Below are 24,665 nucleotides of genomic sequence, written 5' to 3' on the forward strand. Positions count from 1 at the left end.
AAACATAAGAAAGTGCTCAATTTCTGTCAGCACTTGTGTGTCCAATCAAACTTAAAGCTTTTCTTCCGGTCATGTCGATTTGCCCTGTACAACATCAAGAAGATCAGACCTTACCTGTCAGAACACGCTACACAGCTCCTGGTACAGGCTCTTGTGATATCAAGCATCGACTATTACAACTCTCTACTGGCTGGTCTTCCTACATTCCTACATCAAACCTCTGCAAATGATACAAAATGCAGCAGCACGACTGGTCTTTAACCTTCCTGAAAGAGCACATGTCACTCCTCTGTTCATCTCCTTACACTGGCTCCCAGTTACTGCTCGCATCAAATTTAAAACTCCGCTGCTCGCTTACAAAACAGACACAGAAACGTCTCCTCCTTACTTTAACTCTCTGATCCAGGTCTACACTCCCCCCCCCCCCCCCCCCCCTCCCCTACGCTCTGCCAATGAAAGGCGTCTGATCCAACCTTCACAACAGGGTCCTAAGTCTCTGACTAGACTCTTCTCCTCTGTCGCCCCCCGGTGGTGGAATGAACTTCCAAACTCCATGTGATCTGCAGAGTCCCTCTGCACCTTTAAGAAAAAGCTAAAGAGCCAGCTCTTTCATGAATACCTACTAACTTAATGATGATGGTCTCCATATTATTGATGATGATGATGGTTGTGACGATGGTTTTTGTTTGATAATGATGACTTATAAGATGGTTTCTATACTGATTAGAGCTCTCAAGAACTGCCCTCAATGTTGTGCTTTGCCTCTGGTCACTTCCTGTCAGCACCTGTGTGTCCAATCAGACTCAAAGCTGATCGTTTGCTCTTACTCACATTGTTCCCTTTTTTTTCTAGATCCTTGCTTGTGTTGTTCTTACTCTCTGATGTACGTCGCTTTGGATAAAAGCGTCTGCTAAGTGAATTGTAGAGTTGTAGAAACCTTGGCTTCTGGTTTGGGTAAGTGATACCGTATTCCTCTTTTGTAGACAAAAGACTTTTAGGAATTTATTAATTCTTCTTTAGTGAAAGAAACTATGACAGCTGCTTACTCTAATCACTTTGAATCTGCTCCTGATGACCCTTTCTAATCTCATCACACCGACATCAGCAAAACTCAGCCTTCATAGAACGGTGTTTTATTTCTTCTCCATCACATTAGCAGAAGCCAATTAGACGCTGAGCTGAAAGGTGTGAGCAGATTAATGACAGCCACCTTTATCCGTGCAGATGGAAGGCGACCTCTCCTCAGTCTGCTGTCATTTCGGTGGAGGCGATGAATGAGATCACTCGCTGTTTTTCCAGTTGTTGTTTCCCAGGTTTATGATGCCGTGCCGAGCAGCTGGAGGTAAATCATTTTCTAAGTGCTTTACAATGGGACAGCGACACTTGATCACATGTATTGATGGCTCTTACACAGCCTTGTATCCCATCTGTGAGAGCAGATTGTTCGGGAACATTACAGGCTCCAAAACTGTTTGATTGGAAGTTAAAGCTGCAGTCTGTCACATTACCGTCGATGTATTTAGTAAAGATGTGGTTTATTTTATTCTCTAAAATGACAGTTCTAGTGTTTGGATTGCTGTTTGAAACATAGACTCACTTTTTCTTGGCAAACAGTGAGTTAATAGATCCAAACAAAAAAATGGACCACTTTTTCTTCTTTGGTGTTTCTGTAAATCAGCGACTCCCTCCAGCAGGCGGTGCTTTCAGAGGTTGAAGCTCAAGAAAATTAAAGGTCACATATTCTCCTCCTCTTCAACCAGTTTAAATAAGTCTCAGAGCTCCCTCGTTGTTCTAAATCCACGCTGATCCTGTATATCATCATGCCCTCTATTTCAGCCCTGCTCAGAACAGGCTGTTTCTGTGTCTGTACCTTTAAATATGTAAATGAGCTGTGTCTGACCACGCCCCCTCTCTGGAAGGGCTTGGATGTACTCGGTCTTTCTCGCTCCATGTCCTATTGTTTACAGTGAGAAGGCAGACTCAGAGGGCAGAACAAACACCTAGCTGTGGGAGTGTCACCCACCTGGGGGAGGGGCTACTGCCCTTTGTGATGTCATGAAGGGAAAATCTCCAAATGGCCTGTTTGAGCACACATTTTTTGAAAAGTGGAGCAGGCAGAAGACGGAGAGGATGGACTTTTCTCATCATTGGAGGGTAATTAGTCGTCATAAACCTTCTATTCTAGTCTCCAAAGTGAATATATTGGCCTCCATATTTGTAGTTTTGGGTTCTCCCTGTCTCATAAGCTTCCATTTCAGTCTCAAAAATCCCATTTCTGTTTCGACTCTATTAAAGAACATAGAGAGGAGCTACAAGTGTCATTGATACTGTACTGTCCATGCAGTACATATGTGCTGTACACTATAATGTATATTTCATGTGATATGTTCAGGGCTGTGAGGAGGTACTCGGGCTCTTTCAGTAACCACATTCAAAATGTTTCACACTACTCATGTCCTTCCTGCTCTCACTATCAGCTCACCAGAGATAAGGTCAATTTGTGCAAAGAGGAGGAAATATTGCTTTTAGCCTCCTAAAGAGATAATTCAAATTATTTTGTGTTATCAGGAGAATGAGCGTATTTTTGGAGGAATGAACAGATTGTACTGACTCCCGGCATCCATCACAGTGATCCCCCCCTCCATGATTCAGCATACCAACCCCCCCTCTTTCAAGTTCCGACCCAGTCAAGTGCACACCCTGTCATATAGCAAACAACATCATGCAAATGATCCCAAAAAACATCGAAGATAGCCTGAAATGTAATGCAAATGTGTGTGTGTGTGTGTGAGGGTAACTACAAAGCAGCGGAGCAATATCAGCAGGATGTGCCAGCATCAGAAAAATGCCAGAGCGCGCAGAAGAGAGAGCGAGAGGATTCATAGCTAACAGCAACACAAACACATTTCCACGGGTACATATTTCCAATTGAAATTTATGAGACATCATAAATTTATCTACAAACGAATGCGGTATCGTTCCGAGGGCCTCTGGTGGGCTCACATGTCTGAGTTGGAAAATCCTGCAGCCGGCCGCTCGAGTGAGGATGAAAGGAAGAGGGACGCCTGGCTATCCAAGCAGAGCTCTGGATTTTTGAAGATTTAAACATTAGAAATTGACAAATATTGTTGATCAATTTAGTTTAGAGGGATTGGAGTCATTTGTCAGTGGATGTGAGGGAAACAGGGCAATGTTTCATGTAAACCCCCCCCCCCCCGGCTCTTAATCTAAATTCTGCTCACATATATATCCGGAGCAGAAATAAAAAGTTGCTCCGTCTGATGACTCACATTGTCTTTCTTTCTCTATTATGTTTTGTAGTAAAAAATAAATAAATAAAGAAGCTCCACAGTCCTGCAGGGTTTGGTAAATAGCTGCATACTGTGAGTGGCTTCCTGATGAGACATTACATAATTTCTGGGCATCAGAGTTAAAATTTCTCAAGCACTGATCTCTTGCTGCTACTTGGCTCCGCTGACATGAAGTGAGCCGGATCAGGGGGGGGATCTGCATGCCAAATACAAAGCAAGGTTTCAGGGCAACAAGCGCACTGCGTGGTCGTCCGGCCAAATGTTAACTCTGATTTAAATAAAAATCTGTCAGTATGGGATTGTTAAACTGTTTGAAATGATGTAAGTGTGCAGGGTAAAATAATGCTCTTTGACAGGCACGATGCAGAGTGAGATCTCATTAACACAAAGAGGAGGTCGACCAAATCCTCCGCTGTATGCACAACACTGTTGGAAGATATTAACCATGTTGACATCGAAAAGTCAAAAAGTCAAACCGCACCAACAAGCAGCGTGCACGGTCTCGTTTGTGCTTGGGTTTTATTGTTCCTTTGACGTCTGATTTGAGCTCTTCACGTATCCTCAGAGTGGGCTGCTCCCTCGACTCCTGAGCAATAATGAGTTAAGAGTTTTCTTTTTTCTCATGCTGGTGGAAATTTTGGCTTGAATTTGCAGATGGTATCAGAAAGTTCTTGTTGTTTTTTAGAAAGCAGGTGAAATATTGCAACTCAGAGGGATAGACGTTCACTTTTGGAAGTTGCCTGAAGTGTCCTGTGGATTTCAGCGTCTTTCCAGCTTGTTCTTCTCTACCTTTCCTTGTCTTTGTAGTCAGTCCAGCAGCAGTGAGCTGCAGTTTCTGTTTGTTTTTATGATTGCACTAGCGGTTATAACAGTGACCACCGCCGTCTTCATTCATGCACCGCCTGCTCCGACCTCCACCTCAGTGGACAATTCAATTCAAATTCAATTCAAAAAAACTTTATTTGTCCCCGGGGGGCAATTAAAAAAACAAAAAGCTTACAGCACCTGGTATTCCCAGGCGGTTTCCCATCCAAGTACTAACCGGGCCCGACCCTGCTTAGCTTCCGAGATCGGACGAGATCGGGTGTGTTCAGGGTGGTATGGCCGTAAGCCATACAGGACAGGAAGTGTGGACAACAGGAACGCGAGGAACTGAAGGAGAAATCCTTCCTGCATATTATCCCATATGCTGTTTTTTAAAGCGTCTTGAGATTACACTTGATGTTATGAATTGGCACTTTACAAATAATGATTGATTGATGGCCTGTGCATTGTCCTCCAGGGTGGGCACAATATCTCACAGATGTACCGGGAAATGTGTCTTAATTTGTTAGCTGATCCATAAATCCATTATCTATACCGCTTTTTTTTACATTTGGGGTCTGGAGCTGAGAGCTGGCATTGGGCGAAAGGCGGGGTTACACCCTAGACTGGTCCCAGGTCAACCACAAGGCCGACATATAGAGACAGACAACCAGCCAACTACGGGCAATTTAGAGTCAGCAGTTAACCTAACGAGCATGTCTTTGGACTGTGGGAGGAAGTCGGAGAACCAGGAGAGAACCCACACATGCACAGGGGGGAACATGCAGACTCCTCACAGAGAGGCTCCTGAAGGACGGGGATTCAAACCAGGAACCTCCTCACAGAGAGGCTCCTGAAGGACGGGGATTCAAACCAGGAACCTCCTCACTGTGAGGCGACAGTGTAACACGCTGAAAATGCTTTTTCATATTTTCAATGTTTTTATATATATATCAGTGTGTCTAGTTAAACTAATTTAATTTCCAGAAGTATTTAAGTTCATTTATATTTCTAAGATCATTAGTCAAATCAAACATTATAAACAGTACTGTGTGTTTTATCTACCTGTTAAGATAAAGACGCTGGCCCTTTAAGGGAGGCGCAGTGAAGAAGACACTGAGGTGTGTGTAGGCTGAAAAACAAAGCGTGTGTAAAGCTGTGGAGCATTTCTTTAATAAACGTTGCTAAAAGTGAAGATGGACGAGTTCTGACCGTTTCATTTCAAGGGTGCAACAACAGCGCTAACCACCGTGCAGCCTTGTTAGCTGATGCTAACACAAAAATTGCCCCTCAAAGTTTCTTAATTGCGTGAAGCAATTTGTTTTTAATTGAACAAAAAGGTTAAATAATGTGCCAAATATTTTTGTCGCCCATATGTGGCAATCAGCTTTGTCTGGTTATGAAATATCATAAAAACACCAAATGAGCAGAGCTTCAACATAGAATTACATTTCACGCGTCACTCAGGGACACTTGGACTGGGATGAAGAATTGCAGCGATTAAAACCATTAACCTTTTTAATTACACTTCAGTCTGCCAGCCGGTACAAAATATTTCACCATGGACGCCAACAGAAGGCGTCCATGTTTCTGTTGTTTAGCTGCATGCTGCATGATTAAGATGGATATGATGGGGGGGGGAAAGTGCAGGACACAGTTGGCTTTTTTATTCACCTCATTTTGTGAGAGGACAGAAAAAAAAAAAAAGTCCATAGATAAGTGCAGCTGCTGCTGATGATTTGTTCTGTCCAAAGTGGCTCCCTGCCAAACCCTTTGAGTACCTGTGAGAGAGAGACAGACAGAGAGAGAGAGAGAGAGAGGCTTGTAGCTTGTTGTGTTCCCACTGCCTCATATTTACTGCTCTGAGTGGAGCCGGTCTTTGGCAGTTTTATGCACTTATCAAGGTTAGAGTTTGGATCTCATTTGAGACGTGTGCTTACTTTTAGCAGTAGCAGTAGCAGCAGCATCCTGGCTGATAAAAAGCAAAGACTAGGCTGCTGAAAATAGATAATTGTGATAATGGCTCCGAGCTGAAAGAGGAGTTTGCGTCTTGAGACCAGCATCACTTTCACTGCCAGCTTAATCAAGCCCAATTTTCACTGCAGATTTCCCCATCTCCCGCCGCAGCATTTCATGAATACGAGACGGCCAACAATGTGGAGAAAGTTAAAGGGCCGTGGCTTAAGTTGCAGCACGAATACTTCGTCGTGTATCTGGAGAACTGTGGAAAAAGCCCTGAGCCCACCTAAGCCCCTGTGATCAGATGGATGAGGCGCTTTGTTGTGCCAAAGGATGAGAAACGGCTCAGCCGCGTCCAGGCCAGAAGAGTCCGTGTTTAAAGATCAATCTAGGCTTTGTGAGCAGCCGATTCCTCACCTTATACCGTGTGCCCATTTACCAACAGTTTTTTGCTTTTTTAGCTCATATGTGCCCTGACTGTCTGATTTTGTTTCACTCGACCTTCATCAGGAAGTCACCCCACAAGGTCTTTGTGTCACACTTTGTGGACACAGCTTAACTTTGTGTTTTCCTTGGACATGTTTTTCCATCAGTCTCAACATCTTAAGCCTTCCGTTTTCAAGGCCCTGGCTGTGTTCATAAAATGATAAACTCTGTGTTGAAACTGATTTTTTTATCTGCAGTGAAGTTGGACGTGGTTAATATCCTGTCTCATCAGGAGAAGGGGTGTCATTCAGGGCTGATGTCATGCAGGTGGGACGGGAAAATTGAAAGCATAACCCTAGTTTTCAGGTTGATTAAAATGAAAAAATAATTCACATTGTGTTCTGAAAATCTCCCTACAAAATGACACAACTGCTTATGATTTTTGACAAGGCTTGAATAAAAGCTGAAAATGTGTCAACAACCCCACAATTAACGGCCCTGATTGTCAAATCGTTTTCACTAAAGTTTTGTTTCTGTGGAGGGAAAATAGTCTTCAGAGTTTTTGAGAAGCTTTAGAGTTTGTCAAAAAAGCAAAACCTCACATTAGTTTTAGCTGGATGGTTGCCTTTGACGTGCTTTCCACTTGTTGATGTAAGCGGACTCTAACAGATCTGACGTGGAGTGCTTTACCTTTGACAGAAGGCCAGGTAGAGCAGCCCAACATGACTGGCTGTCAGGAGCGATCTTGTATTCTCCGGCCGGTGTGTGTGTGTTTGTGCGAGACACAGACAGATTTATTGTTCTATTTCATGTCAGAAAGATTTTGGACTCTGACTGCTGGCATGTTGTTCAGCGGTCAGCTGCATGCGAGGTAGAGATGCTTGTACAGCTGCAACTTGATACTGACATGCAGAATTAGACTCAGGTCTGCAAGGCAGGTTTCTACAAACAGAGAGAGATATTAATGCTGCAAAACTAAAACTAATTATGCTGAATATAAGAGCAAGAAAATGCTTTAAGAATCAGAAACAGAACATTGCAATAAAAATCAATCAAGCATCAATTCACAACAAATGTTACTTTACAAAAGAGCAAGTCTTGGTTTTATTTTCCACAAAGACCCATCATTAATCCCATTGTGAGCACAGCATGAAGCAACATTTAGCAAAGTTACAGTGGTGAGAAAAAAATGTCCTTAAAGAGGCAGACACCTCGAGCAGAACCAGACTCACCTTGAACAGCCATCTGCCCAAATCACCAGCAGATGGCAGGAAAAAAACAGTCATAAAATAATGTGTATAATATTACAAGGACAATAATAATGTACGTTTGTTAGACTTGTAGATATAATACAGAATATGTGCATGTGTAGACAGACGTTGATAGCTCATGGTGAATGGATTTACCTGAATTTCAAACAAGAGAAAAAGTCAGAGACTGTATCCTCTAAGGGAAGAGCGTATCCAGACCTTTTTGACTGGTGAGGCCCAGATTAGGGTTCTGGTTTATGCAGGCGTGGCATGAGGCATTAGTGTGCACACACATGAATGAAAAGCATTTAATTACCCGTTCTGTCTCCATGATACATATAGTACTGTCGCCCCCCGGTGGTGGAATGAACTTCCAAACTCCATGTGATCTGCAGAGTCCCTCTGCACCTTTAAGAAAAAGCTAAAGACCCAGCTCTTTCATGAATACCTACTAACTTAATGATGATGGTCTCCATATTATTGATGATGATGATGGTAATGACGATGGTTTTTGTTTGATAACAATGACTTATAAGATGGTTTCTATACTGATTAGAGCTCTCAAGAACTGCCCTCAATGTTGTGCTTTGCCTCTGGTCTGCCTTCTGCTAAGTGAATTGTAGAATTGTAGTATTTGCATTATGTAATTTGTGTATTATGTAACCTCCTCGCTGTGAGGTAACAGCGCTAACCACTGTGAACTAAACAATGAAATATAATAATGATACACTGCGTCACAACTCATTTATTCCAACTTACAGACTAATGGTCCTTTGACTGAAAAACAAATGGTACTGAAGAGTGTTTCTGGTCACGCTCCTCTCGTCATCCCCCCGTGTGTAACGTCACCTTCCACCTACTAAAGCTTTGCAATGCAATATATTTTACCTGGATAGTTACCATCAGCTGTATATGGGGCATTCTACTGAATTAGTTCAAAGTGCAGTCCCATTACAAAAAAAAGGTTTAACAAAACAGATAGAACAGATATGGTACAATATATATAGGGAAAAAACTTATAAGTACATGGCCCATATACTTTTCATGTGGATTGTGGGATGCAATGAGTACCCTCATATATAGGGTATGATAATGATCACTCATCATTTGTACAATGCTACAGAATGGCACAGTCCTTATAGTTTACTGTATCGTGAGTAGTGTGTGATTCCAGACACAGCTCCTGATAAACGCATTGTGTCAGACCTCAGGTATCAGGACGTCTACAACAGAGGACTGAAACAAAGTGTATAGAAGTATATGACTTAGATAGTACACCATACAAATCCATATATTGCACTTTGGACCAACCTCATGATGGAGCAAACGTCGAAAACACCAAATTCATTCTTTTTATTTTTTATTTTTTATTTTTATTTAACCAGGAAAGAAACTCATTGAGATTAAAAAATCTCTTCCTTTTAAGAGTGTCCTGCCCAAAACAGGCAGCAAAACCTTAACCAAGCTTCACACGGACAACGAGCAGCCGAGCATTCAAATACAAAAATACATTAGACATTAAAAGACACAAATACCAAATCCGAACAGCAAATGTTCCATCCACAGACACATCAGGCAGAACATCTACAGCCAGATGTATCCGCCTCCGAGTCATTTAACTTCCTCTTAAAAGCATTCTCTTATTACCGCTCAGCAGACGGCCATAAACATTTGTTCAAATGTCCGGTGCAGTCGATGAAGCTGCACGCTGAGGTACTTCAGTTTTGATGTTAGAAGTGACGCAACAGACAAAGTCCAGAGTCTTCTGCCTGCATTGCTTAAAAAAAAAAACACATCATTGAACTCACCATGAATGTAACGAACACACTAACAGAATTCAAGAAACCCCTTTTGTACTCTCTAATAGTCCAGAGAGGGGATCGAGCTTTTCTCCTGGAGCTTCTCACATGTTATAAATTGGTCCCCTTGCTCCTCATCGCCACCATATGTCACTCCATCACCCATCGTTACACCTTCGCTATGAGGTTAGTGAGGCGTATCACCAATTACTGTCTCCATCACCGACCACGGGGTGCTCGGCTGCTCTCTTCCCACCCGCCTTGCATTGTTTCAAGAAAAGAAAGAAAAGCTTCTTCACAGTGTAATTCCTGCCTCGAGAGCGCAGGAAGACTACTCCACAGGCTCTTCAATACAGATGACAAAAAGCCTCTTCACCATGTGATCACAAAAGGAGTCAAGTACTGCTAGGAAACTACGGGAAGTCTGCTGGGTGAAGTCATATGCCGGGCTGAATACAGTGACAGAGAAGTGCAGCAGATTGGAGCTGTGATTGGATAACTTGGCACCTTTTACTGTACCTGAGAGCTAGCAGCACACTGTGATCAGCGGACTGTTAACTGCGTTGTTCAAGCCTCCAGATTGGCCTTTTTAGCTGCCGCCATGTTGGTTTTCTGCAGCCAGAAATAACAATAATCAAAGTGTGAGCCAGAGAGGAGGTATGGGTTGACTAAGGCCAAGTTAGCAAAACTCACTGCGCTACTGGGTTAGCTGGTAAGTAAGCTAGGTTAGCATTGTATTAGCCTCAAAAATAGATTTGTTTCCATCGTCGCAAGTTGGGAATGGTACCAAGATAAGGCATCTGTTCCATCCTACTTTTTTGGTACCCTTCTTTTGGGGTGTCTAGGGTACCGATCCAAACCTACAGGGTCCCTTCGTTTACAGTGTCCCTGTTCTTCTTCTTCGTTTGACTTAATTAATGGTGGGCTACACTGTGTTGGGCTGCTATGATGTCACTCTATTACATAGCTGGCACGGTCTCTGCTTACCAAATAAGGGTACGGTTGGCTGTGGAAACACAAGCAAGATCAAGGTTTACCGTACCGAGCTGAACCAAACCGGACCACTTGGTGGAAACAGGGCTATAGTTAGCGGCCTCCACTTCTTTGTATTGGTGGGCGAGCGGTGGGTGAACTGCATAAAACTGTTCAGCAAGTTTCTGAAGGTTGCGGCTCCATGGCAACCAATCATGTCCATGATGGGGTGAGACGTGGCGCCTAGGTTACTAAGACAACAGATACTTGTCAGATAATCATCACAGAGGAAGTGTGAATGAGAGAATGAGATCACCGGGATGTTGCAGCTGAGTGATAAAAAAGCTAAGACTGAATGACTGGCATGTGATGTGCATCGTTTTTGGAAACATTTCTCATGATGTTCGACTCTCCTGTTGCATGATTTGACTTTTGTTTTGGTTTAAAAAGACAAAAGTTGAGTCTTAATACTTTATGATCACAATGCAAATTGAATCGACGCCCATGAATTGTGATAAAATTCGATTTTTAAGTAAATTGTCCAATCCCCTAGAAATTAGACAGACCAAGACTGCTTTAGAGACCCAAAATAGTTTTCTTCTAGGTTTATTTCTCCTGTGAGGTTCGGTATTTTAACTGTTTTAATTTGGGGTAATCAGGATTGAGTCGCTCTTGAGCCAGCCTCAAGTGGCCACTCAAGGAATTGCAGATGTTTAGCACTTCCTCGTTTCTTCCTTCCTTCCTCAGCCCTGGTATCTGTAGCGTAGTTCTGACTGCCGCTGGTGCTGCTGGGTCATGTAAGCGGTGAGATATAAATGGAAGGGGATGTGTCACAAAAACTTGATGTTTGGCAGGGCAGTTTGTCAAGGCTTGTAGCAGGATTAGGAGTGTTCCCCCGATTAAGCTGTTGCAGAGCTTAGCTTTCAGCAGAGTGTATAACGAAGTGCTGAAAAAAGAGTCACAGGTTTCATAAAGTGCCAAGGAAAAGGTTTTGAAGCCACTGAACTCGCTTTAACCTGCTCAGGGTTGTTTCTCTAATCACAGACGCTGCTAAATAACGAAAGCATCACAAATTTGATGTATCAGGAGCTGTACACCCTGCAGATTAAATGGCCCTGATTGTGGTTCCTTGTGGCTTTATTAGCAATGCCATTCAAGCAAGGTCAATCACACACCAGCCTCATTATACTGCAACAACTAAGAGACCTGCTCCAGCTCCCTTCATCGCTCAGGTCCAGCATTTCCTCATTTCATTAGCACATTAGGGTATTTATGATGATCTTCAGGGTATTTGTGTGTGTGCATACAAATACTCACATGGCACCACCTTGCAGCCTATATACGAGAAGTGTTGTGCAATGTTGTGGGAGGAATGATGAAAAGAAGACACTTTCATGCAAGAGGTTTCAACGAATTAGCATTATTAGCTCACACACACACACTCCGGGCAAATTAGCGGTTATTTCATCAACAATATGATCCTCGTGTCGCTAACACCCATGAACCCACTCCTGAATCCCTCTGAGCTCCATCAGCTCCTTCAGCGACTGTAATAATTATAATTTCAGGGCTCTCGCTTGTGTTTTTGAGCATCTCAGGTGTTGACTGTGTTTAAAAGTGAGAGTTCATAAACAGACAAAAAGGAAAGAGATGTTTGACTTTTGCCAAATGCGTTTTAAAAAAAAAAACTTCTCCTCAATAGCTGCAATCATGCGGCGCCCTGAGCTAAAATGACTGCTTACTCCGCCGTGCCCCTCGAGGATTTCCAATCAGTATCTGATTGCATTGTAATCATGGAGCCTTTTTTATTTAGTGTGCTACAAAGCAGATCTGTCCATATTTGGCAGCTGTTGCTTCAATTAGTTGTGAAGTGTACACAAGCTCCCCCCCCCACCCCACCCCACCCCACCCCCAGCCTTTTTCAGATCTGCAGCCCAACAAAGGTGAGAAACTAATTCTCCTTCTCTGTCATCTTTTGTTCACATCTCTCAACGCAGCCACCAACCATCCTCTCCAATTAATGACTAATACTGTATTCATATCGCCTCTTGTGAAACAAGAGCCAAGCACAATTAATTATACCTCCACGGGAGACGGGCACACTCGGAGAGGTACAGTTTCCTTGTCACACCTCTCGCTCCAGTCAGAGTTAGTCACATATTCACAGAGCAGATGTCTTCCTGGTATTCGGTCCAAAAAATGAAACGCGTCTTTGTGTTTTTTACCAGATTTGTCCGTGCTGTCACTAAGAAGAACGCAGGATGACTCATACATAGCACCAAATGATTATACATTGTGACGTTGAAGACCAATCTGTTGTTTAACGAGTGTACCGGTCCAATCTCCAGCGATCGACTTGTCGATTGTTGTTGGGCCTTCTTACCTCATTAAAATCCTTGATGAACGCCATATGGTAAAACGTTTGCGAGCAGCCTTCTTTCTTTTTGTCTGGTGTGATTCTAACTTTGTCGCACTCTGTTTTGACAAGGCAGTGTTCCCCCCCTTTGATAACAAGAAGAAGAAGAAATTATAGCATTTTTTAGACCAATTCCCTGTAATGACAAGATTGCCGGATATTTCTTGCACACTGTCTAGATTGCACAAAGAGTTTTGCAACTTTTTTCTGGACTGAAACATAGCGAATATATTTGTGCCATTTTAACAGTTCCCTCTCTCTCTTAAAGGCTTTATATGTGATTCTTCACACTTAAATGTAGAGATCAAGTATCTCCTCTGAAAATAACTCTGTGAGTCATGACTGTCTACAATGGGTGTAACACCCGAGTCCCACTGTCTGTGATGTTTTCAGAGTTTTCAGAGTCCTATCTTCACTTTGTTTACATCGCCGGGACGGCCGGCTGACTCCTCCCCTCGTGTATAAAAGTTGTTTAATTGAGGGACTAGAGAAAAGAAGAATAACATACTGTACTCACTGCTTAACTGTGTTTCTAGATCACGCTCATTTCAGGTAAATTTACATGCAGTGTAAAGATACCAGCATAATAAAGATCGCTAGCATTAGCATGCAAACACAACAATGCAGCGCAAGTTGTTTTGGTTTCATGCTGGTGCTCAAGGGCGACATCTGCTGGATCAAAAAATCGCATATAGCTTTGAAGGCACTTCTTGGTTAAATATATGACCGAAGATCTGATTGTGTTTTAAGCTTGTGCACTTTCTGATAAAATAAATGACTATACTAAAACAGAGATTGTATCTTTAGAAACATGGAAGTAGTATTTAAGAAGTTGACAACCTTCAGACAGACAGCATGTCTCTCTGTACAGTTACTCATTTCCTCCCTTATTTACCCCTCCTGCTGAGCTTTATTTACGTCCAGAGCAGAGGTGCTGATAAAAGTGTTTGCTTGCTGCCAGCGAGCGGGGCAAAAAATGTAAAACACACAGCACAATAGAAGTCTGGATCCACGCAGCCCCGATGCCTTTCAGTGGAGCACGTCTCCTCTACGGAGCCCTCTGGCACATCGCCGTCCTCTTTGAAGCTCCTCCACTATTGATCGTGAGCAGCGGCAGCAGCAGCACCCTAATGCATGCAGATGCGGCTCTCCAGTCTACAGGGTTACACCGGCAGATTGGCTCGTAGCGTCCACAAAACGCCCCCCCCCCCCCCCCCTCAGAAACAACGGGCGCCCCGCTTTGTACATGGATTTAGTTGGCTTTGTTAAAGCTGCATAAATGCACTGTACTATGAAGTCCCACTCCAGCACTCGGCTGCATCGTTTGCTGGAGTGCACTGATGAAAAAAAAACAAAAAAAAAGAAACGACCTCTCAGCTGCTGTCTACAAGGACACTACTGATTTTTATTTTTTTTGTTCATTAAAGAGCAACCGCTCCGCCTGTATAAACCCTCCCCGATCGCTCACTGTGCATGCCGAGCCTTTTTAGATCTCATGTTGAAAGAATCATGAATTTGATGAAGAGTTCAATCAGGGTTCAGCTTGTTTAGCAGATTTTTTAAAAAGATGCCAATTTTTTTCTACTTTGTGGAAATTTGACTGATTTTGCACATTAGGTTTGACTCGGAGCTCAGCAGTGATCCCGTCTAAACCGATGTTTAATGTTTCATACTCCTGTGCTGAGTGTGAGAAAACAACCTCTCAGGATGTCGACCAGCTTATTTAGATTTCAGCTTCGAGAACATTTCAGACTGAAAGCCTGTGGAATTAGAGTTTGAAGGATGTTGACATTTACCAGTGAGACTGTAACAATAATACAAAAAAAGATTTTAGTTACAGCGTCGGAGAAGTAGAATATATTAGTTTTAGAACTTTATCCATTAAGAGTAAATGTCAGGGTATTTCTGTCTCGACTGCTTTTTATGTCAGCTGGATGTTTCCTCCAACATTAAGTCGCTTCAGTTTATCAGTAGCTCAGTATATCTTCTCTACAACTTCACTTTTAAACATCTTAAGAAATCAGCGATACAACTGAGACATCAATTCATTTTATTTACATTTAGTCAGATGACCTTGACCTCGATGAAGGCCACAAGCCGAAATGCATCAGTCTATTAAACACAATTTGTCCCCACAACCACCGCCTGGCGCTCAGCCACCAACATCGGACTGAGTCTTCACTCAACCACCGCCGCCCTCATTCATGCACTTCCTGCTCCGACCTCCACCTCAGCGGCAAGGAAGTGTGGACGACAGGAACGAGAGGAATACAAAGGAGAAATCCTTCCTGCATCTTATCCCATATGCTCTTTTAAAGCATCTTGAGGTGACACTATTAATTGGCGCTATACAAATAATGATTGATTAAAGTGCTGCTGAAGCAAGTCTTTCACACTTTATGGTGAAGTTGTGCCAGAAAACCCTTCTCTGCTCCATTCCCACTTTCTCTCCTGATTTCTGCTCTGTACATTGTCATATCCGGGGGCGTGTCCAGAGGGGGGGTTCAGGGTCGGCACGGGCCACCCTAAAAATCCTAAACTGTGATTTGCTATATTTGCCCTGTCAGAGGCGGGACTTATGTTAAAACCAACTATTAGGTCTTTTTTTTTTTTTTTTTGCAAAGGCTGCAAGTATTTGTCTTTACATATTACTGAAGAATATTTTCTTCTGTTTGTACTTTTAGTAAATAAAATATGTGCACATCTATTGAATAAGACAGAGGCATGGGAAAGTAATGCACACTGTCTGACTTTCAGTCAACTAACTGGGAATGTGTCAGGACCAAAACAGGAGCTTGCATGCACATTCTTAAGTAGGCTACTTTAAATTGTGACTGTGAACATAAATCTTTTTTTTGTGTCACAACAAAAATTAAGCTCATGTTTATATTATCTTGTGCTTGAAAGTAGATATGACTGGGGAAGTTAGAAAAGGTAAATCATTTATATTTATTTGTGTGTGTTTGTGCTGCACGTCAAACTTCAGGCCACCCCTGCACAAGTCAGTGGGCCACCCTGTTCAGAAAAGTCTGGACACTCCCCTGGTCATATCTAAGCCCCAAAACAGAAATCTTAAGAAACTAAAAAACTAACAAACAAAACAGTGGTTTTGGTCTACTGTCTTTCAGCGAGATTGACAATTAACTTAAGTGAGAAGAAAAAAACCTTCATACTTTTCAGTCTCTTATGGTTTGAGAGTGCTCTTCACGGGACACTGCACCCTTAGAATAAAACACAATGCTAATGGAATTCCTCAAGGGTTAGCTGCTCCGTCGCTCGGGTTAACCCTCGCCAGCTGCTCAGTGGTCGAGGAAACTCCAGGATACATTAGGGCTTCAGATAATGAATTAATTTGCATAAAATATGAATGAAAAATGACATGAATAATCAGTGTTAAAGGGAAGCTGCTTATGGGTTCACAGCTTTGGGGTCCAGAGCTCTGGGACCTTCATCATATGAGCAGTGCAGGAAAATAACTTGTGGGCGTATTCCCAGCATCATGAAAGGGTTAATGTTTGGGGTTATATGCTGGATTGAAAACAGATTTTCACATTATGCTCACTTACTTTAGAATATCTGCGCAATTGAACCACTGTCTTGTATGCATGGCACATGGCAAGACAGTTGGCATGGCAACTAAGTAAACATGATGGAAAATGGATGTTAGTAACTCACGTTTGGCTTCAACCAAAACACGCAACACTCTCCTGTGAACCGACGGGGCAAGTGTGAACAGTGAGCTGAAAGTTAACTGAAGAGGAGGGACAGGTGGATCAGGTCTCTTCAGAACGCTCGGCTTGAGTGGTTAGATAGATGCATCATCGCTGGAGTGAAACATCTGGTGGGCGTTGAGTGCTATTTCAGCTGGGTGAGAGAGGTTGGTAACACTTCTCTATGGATATCATTACTTAAGAAATCATTCCATGGCACCTGTTAAACACAGGTCGAAAAACATACACAGCTGTGAGATTGTGTTTGCAGAGAGATTGAGACTAATACAGCGACTTGGAACGCATCCTCGACTGCCAAAGCAAACACGGAGAGATGAAGTCGATCTTTTTATTACATCTATCTATCAGACCTTTGAAAAAAAAAACATGAGATCGGTCAGATGAATATGTTGGAAAAGATGGTTTGAAGATATTTTTGCTTTTATAATGATCACAGATGAGTAAAGAAAGGCTAAAAAAAAAAACTAAGGTAGCTCATGCACGCTGTTAAAATTTATTAACTTGTGGTTTACAAATAAATAAATAAAATAAATAAATAAATAAAAAGGTTAGGCTAAAGTTTGAACAGAATCCTTAAAGGGATAGTTTGGTATATTTGAAGTGGGAGGTAGTTGTCAATAATAAAGCCCTGTTTCCACCTAGCGGCTCGGTTTGGTTCAGTTTGGTACGGTAAACCCTGATCTTGCAGCCAACCGTTCCCTTATTTGGTAAGCGGAGTTTAAGCCAGATGGAGATAGCCGCGTCAGCGTTTGGTGGAAACAAGGCTTAGGTGTATCAACCACCGGAGATGTTGGTCAGCTCAGCCCCTCTATAGTTAGCATATACCTCTTCTGATGCAGTCTCAGGACATCAGGAGAATCTAAACACTCATTGGCTTTCATGCTTTCTCGCTAGTTTCTCGGAAAATCTACTTAGCTTTTTGTCTTCAAATCTTCATAAATATAATTCTGATTTATCCCACATAATCATAAATCAATAAGGACCAACTTTGGCAACAGTAAGCACTCAGATCATTTCTGCAAACTGAAACAGTCAGAGTTTAAGGACTAACATGGGAAAAACCATGTTATTCTGCTTGGTGTGGCTGTGATGGCATTGGCTTTGGTTGGGAACCGGAGGGTCACTGGTTCAAGTCCCGGTGCGGACCAAATTTGCAAATTGGTCTGGTGCAAGTTCACTTCCTGAGCACTGCTGAGCTGTCCTTGAGCAAGGCACAAGCCCCCCCAAACCAGCCCAGGAGCGCTTGCTGTATGCAGCCCCCTCACTCTGAGATCTCTCCATTAGTGCACATCCACAGGATCCTGTTTGTGCATGTGTGTGTGTTTCAGCCTATGTGTGTGTTCATGTTCAACAACAGAGTGTAAGATTGAATTTCCCCTCACGGGATTAATAAAGTATGTCGTTATCTTATCTTACACAGCCATACTTTGTGAGTTGAGGGGTTTATAACTCCAGGTTCTGCCAATGAAAATCCCTGTAACATTTTTTTTTTCCTCAATGCAAAATCAGAACCGCTTTAAGTGCCTGAGCTGCAGGTGAGGCGATACAGTCAGGGTGAAGAGTGTAATTCTCTTGTCAATTTGTTCGGCATGAAATCTCCACCACATTCTCCAAGCGCTTCACGATGCCCCCCTCGTAAGTGAAAATGACAACCCCTGACCTCAGGGAGCAGGGGAAAACTCCCATGTGGACATCATTAAGACTAAATGGAATCTGCAGCAGCGAGGCCAAAGGAGGAATCCAGTGTTGCCAGTTTCTGTCGCCGTGCAAACAGAGACTAATGAGCGAAAAAAAACCGTCATGAGAAGTCTCATTACATCGAGTCCTGGGGAGTGGCTGTGCGGTTAAACCCTTCCACTTTTCCTCATTTCCTGACAATCTCTGAAATTCTCTCAAGGATCCTCCTCCTGGTTGATCCCTGCAGCCGGCTTTAGGGGAAGCACATCTTGAAAGCGACAGGACGAGAGTTAGCATGAGCGACTGCAGCTGAAGATGGGTGGGGGGGGGGGGGGTGTCATGGCGGTGCATTGGACCAATCCACCAGGAGGTCATTATACTAAGTAGGTTGAAATGTATGGAATAATTCACAGAGCATTAGGGTATTGCCTGACTGATGTTTCAGTTGAGCAAATTAAAGTAATCTGTTGAGTAAACCTTCACATGTTTTATGGGTTTAAGCAGACCAGCTCTAATGGTAGTTCATTAGGAGTCCACCATTTATTATTTATTCAAATTTCACTTTCACTGTGGAGACGCCAAGGCACCAATCTGAAGTCTTATTACAGGTGACTGGTGCTTAACCTATGCAACTGCAAATAACCTCATAAGTACAGTGGCTGCCTGTAGACGGCACTTTGTGGTTAATGCACTGAAGCTTTATTTGTACAATAAGCAAACCATAGCTTATACTGATAGTCACAACACATACACGATGCTCTGGGTGATGACTCAATTCTGAAGGCAGCTGGTTGCAAATTAATTCCTAAAAATTGACGCCCTTTAAAACGCTCTTTGTTTGTTGATGTCGAGCCTGGTGGGGAATCATGGGAGGGATTCTGCGTTGACCGTAGGAAGAGAATATGTTTACCGACGAGCTATTGTATAATATGCATATGTATAATTTAGATGACGTTTTTATATCACAGCAGCACATCACAGCAATAGTACGGCAACTTTCAGTAGCAGCTCCTTAGCTTCCTTATGCATGTTGTAACATCCGGTGTTTCCATGGCAACGATAAACATTCTGTCCGTCATGGCGGCTGCTGGGACAAGACATGTCCCGTTACAACGGATTTCTCTGGCTTTGATCACTTTTAGACATATTTGAGGGAATGTAAGTAATCAGCAAAAAAATATATTTAGACTTAGTGAATTTTTAATTAATTTAGATATTTGGAATGTAAACATTGTCATAAAATTCTACATATTATACATTTAAATCTTAAAACTGTATGGAGACGATTGGATGGCTTGTGAGATAGATATTAATAAATCAAATACTAAAAAATATGATGGACAACACACCTCAGCCTCCTCCTGTTGGACAAAGATAAAGCCATTTATCTATTGCTTGGCAGCCGTTTGCAGTACTGGAGCTGAGACAAAATTTTCCCCAAGGAGGCTATATGGTATGATATCGTGATGTTTTGTGCCATTTGCATTTGGGATAGTTTGGTTCTACAGGATCAGTTTGAGGAAAATCGAGGCGTCTTATCAGCCACTTAGAGCCTGACCCCAGAATGATTCTTTGTTTGTTTGTTCTGTGTTTGAAAGCTATCACAAATGCCTCATTACACTCTGTTAAAACATTGAAATGGATTCTCGTCCTGCAGCGCCGTGGAAAAGTGAAGTGCAGAGCGGCAGCATGGCAACAAATAAACAGCAGTCAGCAGTCGTAATTGCTGATATGTCAATGTCCATCAGTAGGCAGTCTGAGCAGAACGGCCTTGGGTTAAAACACTTGATCGCTGTGAATCAGCAACAATCTGCTGGAGGGGATCTTATTTATTTGTATCTGCCGTTGGTTGTAGACCAGGGGTGTTGACAGGACTTCTGCGCCCCATGAAAAGACATCACATTGGGCCCCTCCACCACAGTCTCAGCCAACCCTGAGATATTGATAAAACCACACCTAGCTTACACAAATGACACCTTAAAAACATGGAAGGTCGTCAGAATTTCCAATTAACATGCGTTTTGAAAGGATCCACTCTCTTTGACTTTAAGGACCAATCATATTGAAAAGCACCAAAGCTTTAAACACACTGTCTATTTCAAAAAAACAAGGTCAGGTAAGATGGGAATAAATCCTTCAATAAATTGAAAGCAAACTCCTAGACACTAGTGAATAAAACTAGACCTGGAAATCGTTACCTCAAAAAGTCCTACTCCACCATTGTTGTTGACAAAGCTGATATCACAAGTCCCGCCTCTTCTTGATTTTGATTGGACGGTGAGGGAGAAGTGACATTGAGGACCGCAGCAGTGTCTAAAAGTGGATTTTTTTCCCCCAACTGATTGCTGTGAACACAGAAAACAAGAAACATCTGATGCTGAGTGCCCACCCCTAACTACACCCATGACGACCCTTTTAGATATTTTTTTATAATGTATAAGAACTTGTTGTTGACCCAACATCTTCACTAAATATCCTGCAACAACCAATCGTCACTGACTCTTCTCTCTTTATGCACATACTACGCCTTGTTCTACTTGTTATTATTCAAAATCATTGTGGCACGACCAAACATATTATAATGTATTTGGCGTTATGCACTCTGCATCTGCATAATGTAGCCTACATAAAAAAAATATTGTTAATATTGAGATTGTAAGAACACAGTTTGAGACCTGGTCCTCTACGTTTGATTGCAGCGGTTCAAAGACCCTCTAGCTTCTTGTTGCATAACTTGTGTTGCACAATATATTCAGCCAGATAGTTCAAGTCAGGACGACCATCAGGATGCATAATGTTTAATACTGGTGTCTTTGTTTTACCGGCCTGCTGTACTCCACATGAAATCAGTGCTGTTCTGTATGTGAATAATCCAGGTTCCTCCCCGTATATGTCCTCAGAAGAGATAATAAAGAGAGCTTCAGGATCAGGAGACACATCCTGAATGCAGATACTTGACCCTTCTTCAACAACAGCATTAAAAGTTGTATGCTCGCCAAGTTTTGTGTTTTGAAAGTATTCAAAGTTATTCATGAATTTCATCTTTTTTAGAAGAGCAGAAAGACTTGCTTTTTTTTCCCCCCAGTAAATCACACCGATGCTGGATAGACTACACTTCTCCCTGCATGCTCTGACATCAGAGATATTACTTTCTGTCTCAGTGTGTGTTCTGATTATTCAACAACCTGACTGTTTTTAAATCTTTATGAAATAACTTAAGCATAAAAAAAAAGGATCTGAATCTTTTGAAAGTCTGCATCGGTGTCAACTTTCTGTAGTCGTCTCTGTGCTTGAATGACTGAACAGGTACACATGAAATAAAGATGAACTCCTGGTGCTCCAAGATTAGGAGCTGGTTAGTGTATGTTAAAGGCTTTATATGTGATTTTTTGATCCAGGAGATGTCGCCCTTGAGCACCTGCATGAAACCAAAACAACTCACGCTGCATTGTTGTGTTAGCATGCTAATGCTAGCGATCTTTATCATGCTGGTATCTTCACACTGCATGTAAATTTACCTGAAATGAGCGTGATCTAGAAACACAGTTAAGCAGTGAGTACAGTATGTTATTCTTCTTTTCTCTAGTCCCTCAACTAAACAACTTTTATACACGAGGGGAGGAGTCAGTCGGCCGTCCGGGCGATGTAAACAAACTGAAGATAGGACTCTGAAAACTCTGAAAACATCACAGACAGTGGGACTCGGGTGTTACACCCATTGTAGACAGTCATGACTCACAGAGTTATTTTCAGAGGATATACTTGATTTCTACATTTAAGTGTGAACAATCACAGAAAGACTTTAAGAAGCTTTAACCTTTGGAAAGTAGAACCTGCCGGCTTATCGATTTGCCAACTCTAACCCTAACCCATCAGATAATCAAATACACAACTGAAACAAGAACACTCCCCAATGCTTCTCATACAGATTCTACATTTAAGAGATTAGCAAATTTGTAATCCATGATCCTCTAAAATCACTCTGGCTCTTTAGAAAAGTTTGACATCAATATGCATCCGAGTACACAGTACCAAAAGGCATCTACAGTTCTGATTGACAGTTTGTAGAAGCGAAGAATCAGGAAGCTCACAGAGGCAGCCAGAAGATGGATTTTCTATCTGTGACAGTCCGGCTGAAACAAAAGTGCAAGGCAGAAATGAAAAAGTTTGATATATTTGATTAAGCCCATGGTTTCCTGAGTAACAGCCTGAAGGGACTGGCTGCTTCCGCTGCACCCATCAGGCGGGATATGAACTGTGTCAGCCTGTTGATACTCCAGCTTTTCCCTTTTTTTTGCTGCTTTCTTGTTATTGTCTTATTTTTCTTCCTCCATACTCCTGTTTCTTAAGCCTGTGCAGCACAAGGAGCGGATTCTCCTGATATACAGCCGGCTAAGTCAGTCCCAAGGTTTTGCCATGTGGGTCCCTATTGTTGGAGATTTATTAGCAGCAGGTGTAATAAACCATCCAGCTTTGATGACCCTGAAGTGGCACTATCCAGCTCAGTTTGCTGTTTTCCTGCCAATCCCAGGATGCTTCACACCACTACCACCCCTCAGAATGCTTAATTTACTTCCCTTGTGAGCAATGATGCAGCCGTCGTCTCCCCCTCCACCCCCCCTCCTGCTTTTTGATGCTGTGCTGTCAGCTCTTTTAAAGTGTCAGACATTCGAGTACTTCACATGTTAGCTCGGAGTCTGATGAATTTAGCCGCTACATTTGTTTGCATTCCTGCGACATGCCGCTGCGGATGTGTACTTGACATGGCTAATTTAAGTGTTTTATCATGTGAACTGGTGGTTTAAAGGGAGAGGAGTATACACAGTGTGTGCTCTCCAGACAGCATGAATAATCGCAGGTTGCTATGCAACTGAAAATACTCTCTGCTGCGATGAATTATCTCCATCAGTGGAAAGTTGAGATAAGGAAAGTTCTCCTTTGCATATCAATAAAGCCGAGTCGCATTAGCAAGAATGTGGCAATAACAATCAACATATTTACACCAGTTTGGAAACATGACTTGCATAATTTCACGGATTCAAACCAGTGTCAGGGTGAGGAAATGAAGCGGGGGTTCATTGGCAGGCTGGAAGACATTTTTTAATTAGTGTCAGTGTGCCTTCTCGTCAACACTTTGATAGTATCAGCAATTTCCAGTTCAAATCTCCAGAGTTTACAATATTTACACTTTTTAATTTGATTCTGACAGAAAACACATGATTGGCCCCATTTTTCTTTTCTTTTTTTTTTTAAAACCGTCTTGCTCTGCTACGTGTGCAGTTGTTGGGAATGTGTTATCGTAGATCCCACAGATCCTGATTGTTGATTTTAGTATTCAAGATAATCACATCACTCATCATTAGTACAGGAGAAGACAGAAGTCTTGTTGTCAGTGTCACAGTGGTCAAACAAATCATTTCTCAGTTGAATGTTAGTTGTGTATTCTCCTGCTTCTTGCACCATGACACAAGTGCTAAACTTTTACCAGGATGCATTGAGGGAGCAGCTTCAGCCGGTGTTACGGATAAAGAGTGACCGTGTTAGTTGGCGACGTTCAGCTGAATGCGGTCTGTGGTTGTCGTCCTTAAAGATATTTTATTGGTATTTTTCACTTTACAACCAACAAGGAAACAAAGCAGCATTCAACGGGAGAATTTTAGTCTTTAATATCTGTTGTTACTACGACAACCACTGACGCATTCAGCTAAAAGACACCAGTAAGCAAGGTCATTTTTTAAACCGTAACACCGGTATATCAAAAATAGGAGACAGTATGGAAGAAAAGGGATCAGTAAAGTGCCTTAAATCTTTAAATCTGCATGTTTCATACAGCCTTTGGGCAGATCAGGACATGCCTGAGTCGATTGATGAAGTTGTTTTTGTTCTTTTGCCTTAGGGTTTTTCCTCCTCCTCTAATGATGCTTTTGCTGGTTTGACAAAGCACTTTGTAAATCCATATTATCTGTGCTCATTTTTTTATTATATTTTAATGTGGACGTTGATTTGAAAAACAACAAAAGGTAAATTTGGTTTGGGTTAACATCCAGTCCCGACTCTCACACGGTAAGACGGTGGGGTGAGGTGTTTGTGTTGACCTTGACATATAGTGAAAAACTCGAGGGTTGGCAGGTGTGATTGTCTCTGATGGCCAGCAGGAGGCCCTCCACTTGTTGCATATGAAGTCTAATTGTTGGTGAGTTAATACAATAAGAATATTACCTCACATTTTACTTGATTTATATCAGCATGACGTTCATTCTGTAAATTCTCAACCAATTAAAATAACGTTTGGTAATTTCTTGCTAAAAAAAAAAAACCCA

At 42.2% G+C, this 24,665-nt stretch overlaps 1 protein-coding gene and 1 non-coding gene across 2 annotated transcripts in view; one reads left to right on the forward strand and one right to left on the reverse strand.

Annotated features, from left to right (window-relative positions):
• tmem132e (transmembrane protein 132E) overlaps positions 1-24,665 on the forward strand; it is a 449,773-nt gene that overhangs the window by 156,804 nt on the left and 268,304 nt on the right. The gene's annotated exons all lie outside the window — the stretch shown is intronic.
• Positions 4,305-4,423, reverse strand: LOC114921257 (5S ribosomal RNA). Its single transcript, XR_003809550.1, has one exon. It is a non-coding gene; the product is annotated as a 5S ribosomal RNA (ribosomal RNA).

This window comes from Labrus bergylta, chromosome 14 (genome assembly GCF_963930695.1).
Source record: "Labrus bergylta chromosome 14, fLabBer1.1, whole genome shotgun sequence".
Classification (NCBI taxonomy): domain Eukaryota; kingdom Metazoa; phylum Chordata; class Actinopteri; order Labriformes; family Labridae; genus Labrus; species Labrus bergylta.